Genomic DNA, 6,334 nt, shown 5'->3' on the forward strand with positions numbered 1-6,334 from the left:
TTCAAAACGAAAATAAAAGTTCACATTATGAAAACGAAAAAAGTTCATGTACTACATGGTGTGTGTTTAATATGAGAAAAATGAAGAAAAGGCAAGGTTTTCCTCGTTAATAAAGAATGGAAACAAGAAATTCAAAACTTAAATAACAAAGAAGTTCAACTTTTAATAATAGAGCGCTTCAAAATTTCATAAAAAGATTAAGAAATAAAACTAGGAAGTTCATATTAAAAAGATGGAGAAGTTCGATGATTATAGAAAACTCAGATTTTCCTCGTTATTAAAGAATGGAAACAAGAAGTTCAACTTTTAATAATAGAGCGCTTCAAAATTTAATAAAAAGATTAACAAATAAAACAAGGAAGTCCATATTAAAAAGATGGAGAAGTTCGATGTTTATAGAAAATTCAGATTTTCCTCGTTATTAATGAATGGAAACAAGAAGTTCAAAAATTAAATAAGAAGAACCTCAACTTTTAATAATAGAGCGCTTCAAAATTTCATAAAAAGATTAAGAAATAAAACCGGGAAGTCGATATTAAAAAGATGGAGAAGTTTGATGATTATAGAAAACTCAGATTTTCCTCGTTATTAAAGAATGGAAACAAGAAGTTCAAAAATTAAATAACAAGAAGTTCAACTTTTAATAATAGAGCGCTTCAAAATTTCATAAAAAAGATTAAGAAATTCAAATTAATATTCATAAAAAACTCAGATATTTTGATGTAACCGAGAGAAGTTTAGATTGATAACTGCCAGTAGTTGATGTACTACATGGTGTGCATTTTGTATTAAAAAGGAATAAAAAAGCAAATACTAAAAGTTTTGTTGTTATAAGTTGAAGTCCTCGGTTGGATAAAGTTAAAAAAATTATTGTGAGAGAGGTTTGTACAAAAGGAATATCATTTGTGTAACAGATGAGAAAATTACAAACGAAAATACGTCACAGAAGTTCAACGTGAAAACAGCAGGAAGTTCAACTACTACAGCGAATGAATTTAATATGAAAAACTTTTAAAATCGCCGGGAGTATGAAAAAACGATCAACACGGGAAAGTTGCGTGTTCACATCAGCTTTCCACCGGTATATCACTTTCTCAATTCCGGTGAGTGGATGGAGAGCTACGAGCAAAAAAAGCACGTGAAAAACAGAGTGAAGTTCAAGTAAACATGCTGAGAAGTTCAAGTTCTTCACGCGGTGCATTTTTGAAGAATCTGTTTCGCGATAAAGGCATAACGAATGATCCTGCCATTTTCAAAATTATTTGAAAATGGTTAGGAATCAGAGAAAACCATCAACATGAAAAAGTTTTGCATTTTTCGTAGCTTTTGAACGACATATTATTTGCCCCATTCCAATAAAGTTGTAAAAATTACAGCGAAAGTACGTTTTTAGCCATTTTCAAAATTGACATAAAACCATAATGAATTGGGAGAAATTATATATACCAAAAAGTTTCGCATTTCCTCAAGCTTTCCAATGCCATATCATTTGTTGTATTCAGACGTAAGATTAAAAAATTAGCTCGAAAATATGAACTCGGTGGAACTTGTACCGTTTTCTAAATTACTTTTAAAATGTTCAAAATTAGTAAAAACTTTCAACAAGATAAATTAGCGCATTTTCATAAGCTTTCCAACGCCATATCATTTGCCTCAATTGGATTAGTCGTTTAGAAATGACATTGAAAATATGAACTCAGCTGTTTGGTTTGTGAAATTTTACGATTTTCCAAATTACTCTTTAACCATAAGTAATTAGAGAAAACTTTCAACACGTGGAAGGAGTGGTTTTACAGCAGCTTTCCAACGCAATATTATTTGCCTCATTCCGACAAACGGTTTAGAAATGCGATCGAAAATATGATTCACGTTTTTTGTGTGAAGAAAAAACGGTTTTCAAAACTGCTCTTAAACCGCTTACACTCGAAAATATGATACTGGTGTCCATAGCTTTCCAACGGTATATCGCAAGCCCCATTTGGACAATGTTGGCGGAAGTTCAACCTAGCACTGGGAGAAGTTCAGGTCGAACAACTCAGGTAGTAAAATTGCAAAAAACGCAATTTCATCACAACTAGAGAGCAAAATCCGCCAACGAGTGAGATTCCTATTTAAAACGGGTATTTAGTTACTAAAAAATATTTCTAGATTACACTAATATCATATAGAACACAACTAACCATAATAATTCGCGCGGGAAGACACGGTTGCGAAGATAGCCTGAAGGTCGGGTTCGTACAAAGGGAAGTTCAGGCGCGTTACTCAGGCAGTTCAGGTTGTGATCAGAATATTATTCTAATCCCGTGATTAGAATAGTGTTTATGTGTGTGTCTATATATATATATATTTTATATATATATATATATATATATATATATATATATATATATAGGGCTGGGCTATTCTGTTACCCCCCGACCCTATATAGGCGTGACGCGCCTACACCGTAGAATCCCCCCAAGCCAGCCCGAACCCAACCCGCCTTCTTCCGCCGGAGGCAGCCGTTGCGCGCGAGCGAGCGACGGGGGCAGCCGGAGCGAGGGAGCCCGCGGCGCCATGACTGGCCGGCGACGGATCCACCGCCACCATCCCCTTCCTCGGTGACGGCTCCTTCGCCGGGGCCATGATCCGTGCCAGCCGCCTCCCTCCCTCGCCGGGATCCTTCGCCGGGGCCGTGATCCACGCCAGCCGCCTCCCTCCCTCACCGGGATCCTTCGCCGGTGCCGTGATCCGCACCAGCCGCCTCCCTCCCTCGTCGGGGCTCCTTCGCTGGGCCCGTGATCCGCGCCTCCTGTCTCCCTCCCTCGCCGGGGCTCCTTCGTCGGGGCCGTGATCCCGCCAGCAACTGCCTCCTCGGACCTCATCGCCGGACATCCACCACAAGCAGGAGCGCTGTCGTCTCCCCAAGCTCCTTGCCTACATCAATGGCGCCGCCTCCCAAGAACATGCCAGTACGCCGCCCACAAGAGGAAGAAGAAGTCAGATCCAAGAACATGCCACTAGAGGTGATGTCTGCTTCCCACACTGATTTTCCTCAAAAATTGAATCAGTTCAAAACATGTTTTCATGTCTGGGTTTGCCTGAAGAAAAATACCACGTTTGCGTCAGTTCATCAGTCCTGCTATGAGGAAGATTCAGTTTAAAAATTGCACACACTCTCTGCCTAAATGTTACACTATCAGATTCATCAGTACTACATGTGTGCTGCATCAGTGACACATGTTCCTATGGTGTGGAAGCAGATAGTACATTGCAACCTCTAATATGCTAGCTTCAGTTCAAGCCAAAAAAAACATAAACTTATGCATGAGTACAAGTAGCTACTAGGCTTTATATAAGGTTCAGCTACCACTGCAAGTTGTATGATGTTATTTCTACTAGTGCATGCCGTGTAGTTGCGTCAGTTCGAACTAGTAAAAGAATGTTGTTGAAAAAAATATACACTTGTTACACAGTAAGTTCAATGATACATAAACTAGGAGTACTTCTAGTGTAGTTGCATAAGTTATAGATGAAAAAAAGAGAAGACATGCGTCCGTTTTATATATATGCATATCCATACATATCTGAAGTTCAATGTTCAGTTTGCAAGCAGTGCACCAAATGTTTATGAATCAGTTATAGGAAAAAAGATAAAAAACTTTCCATAACAGATAACTGCAAGCTCCCATCAACACTCTGTGACTGAGTAACAGACAACTGCAAGCTCCCATGACCATCATCAACGTTAAAAGAATACATTCCATCATTAATATCTTTGACAACATCAGCAATGTCCCCAGGAGCACCATGGTTGTCATTAACTGCATAAACCAATAACATAAGCACGCACATATAAAATTAAAACACAATTGACATTGGAGAGACAAGATAAATAAAGCGCATATCATCAGACACAAACAAAAGGAACAACTGATGTAGCTAAGCATATTTATGTATTCAAGGCTGATAAAAAGAGAGCAAATATAAGGGAAACACCAGGAACACTCGCAAGTTCTTCTGGAGGATTTGGTGTCTGAAAAATAACATTCACAAGATCTTGAAAGCGTTCTGGTTTGTCAGAATCAGGAGGCACCGGCACTCCAACATCTGCAACAACATCATAATCAGCAAAAAAGTACATGAACAAGCAATCAGTTCAACTATATGAACACCACAAGTGCACACAATAAAACAATATCAACCCACCACTCACACAACAAACTTCAAAATGACAACTCTTTCAACATCATAGTAGTTCTTCACTGACTACTACAAACTATTCAAATGCCAGGATAGTAGTTCAAACTACACATGGTGATCAGTACTACAACCCGTCTGCAGGTCACATCAACCTAAAAACTATACACACCACACATTCCAGGGCAAAATTAACAGCTATCAAAATCCATACAACTTATAAAGTCGATGCGACAACACCTATACAACCTAAAAACCAGATCTATTAAAACATCATCCAAATTACAGGGAAAATTACCTGCATTCAACATGTCCAGACTGGATGATGTACCCATTGAGTTCTACAGACCTAAAATCCGCCGAACCAGATCTGCAAGACACATGATTTTTTTAGGGCTCTAACCTATTTCAGAAACGAAGGACGCCATACAAAGCAAAACTCTTACCAGCAAACACAAAATCCGCCACGGAATCCAGTATCACTGTCGCGAACCGCTCGTTCAAGAGCAAAGAAACCCTAGCGAATCCAGCCCGAGACAGCAACAGAGCAATAGTTTAGAAATGGGACAATTACATTTGAGCCCCTAGTTGTGTCACACCCGTGTGTTTTGCCCCTAAATTCAAGAAACCCTCGTTTCTGCCCGAGCTCGCTTGCTCTTCTTATGCTTTTGCCTTTTGACCGTAACTTTGAAAACTTCATAATGAATTCATACTAACTCAGAAAAATGCATATAAGATACCAAAATGTTCAGATAAACATCACCTATATGTTTTGAATATGTTTTCAATTTTTTCATCATTTACTATTCATGCTGACATCATATGAGCTCAAACTGAGATAGGGACTTTTCAGCACTTTGTCATGAATGCAAATGACATGCACATATAGGTGATGTTTTTCCGATCATTTTGATATCTTATTTGCATTTTTCTGAGTTACTATGAATTCGTTATGAAGTTTTCAAAGTTGCGGTCAAATGGTCAAAGGGCAAAAGCATAAGAGGAGTAAACGAGCTTGGAGAGAAACGAGGGTTTTTTGAATTTAGGGGCAAAACAAACGGGTGTGACACAACTAGGGGCTCAAATGTAATTGTCCCTTTAGAAATACAGGGAAAATCTATACATAAGGGGACGCAAGGGCAGTCGATGGCAGAGCAAAAGGAGCAAACAGAGCACCCAGACCTCCACCCCTGGGGTTCAACCCGCCGGCCGACGCTCCCACGGCGAAACAGGAGAAGCAACTTCTATGCGAGAAGAGAAGAGGAGAGGAACGAAGAAGGAATCGATTTGTGGAGGGGAGCGGAGCGGAACGGGCAGAGCGGAGGTTAAAAGGTGAGTGGAAAACCGACGGCTAAAGCCCACAATCGTAGCAAAGCCCACTATCTCTGCGTAGTTACTAAAGATAATAGCAAAAATTAAATACAGTAAAAAATTTAAAACAATAAAAAATTAATATAGAGGGAGAAAACAAATGGCTAATGTACAAATAATAACTCACAACAGTACAATAAAAATTATCAAAAAAGTACAAATGAAATCATACTTCATAACGGTGCTGGTTTTTCCACTAAAAAAAGATAAGATAATGGGGGAAGTCATGTTACGGACTCGCCTCCGCATGCGACGCCGTGGCACGCCGCGTCGTCCCCTGCTACGGCTAGTTCCTGGCTCGGCCTCGCTGGGATGGGGGAGGGGGGTCCCGACCCCCTCCCCCCGGCTCGGCCTCGCGCTAACGCGGCAGTGCGCTCGTTTGACAGGCGCAGTGCGGCTATTCTGTTCCCCCCACACGCACCCACACACCCTAAGATAGATAATGGGGGCAAGTCCATAAAAGGAAGATGTGTCAGTACAACTATGCCCTTCGGTGCAGTGCTGGTTTTTCCCCTAAAAAAGATAAGATAATGGGGGCAAGTCCATACAAGGATGATGTGTCAGTACAACTATGCCCCTCGGTGCGGTGCAGTGCGGGGGCAAGTCATGTTACGGACTCGCCTCCGCATGCGACGCCGCGGCACGCCGCGTCGTCACCTGCTATAGCTCGTTCCTGGCTCGGCCTCGCCGGGATGGGTGAGGGGGTCCCGACCCCCCTCCCCCCGACTCGGCCTCGCACTAACGCGGCAGTGCGCTCGTTTGACAGGCGCAACGCGGTTGTTCT

The sequence above is a fragment of the Triticum aestivum genome, chromosome 1D (assembly GCF_018294505.1).
Source record: "Triticum aestivum cultivar Chinese Spring chromosome 1D, IWGSC CS RefSeq v2.1, whole genome shotgun sequence".
NCBI lineage: Eukaryota > Viridiplantae > Streptophyta > Magnoliopsida > Poales > Poaceae > Triticum > Triticum aestivum.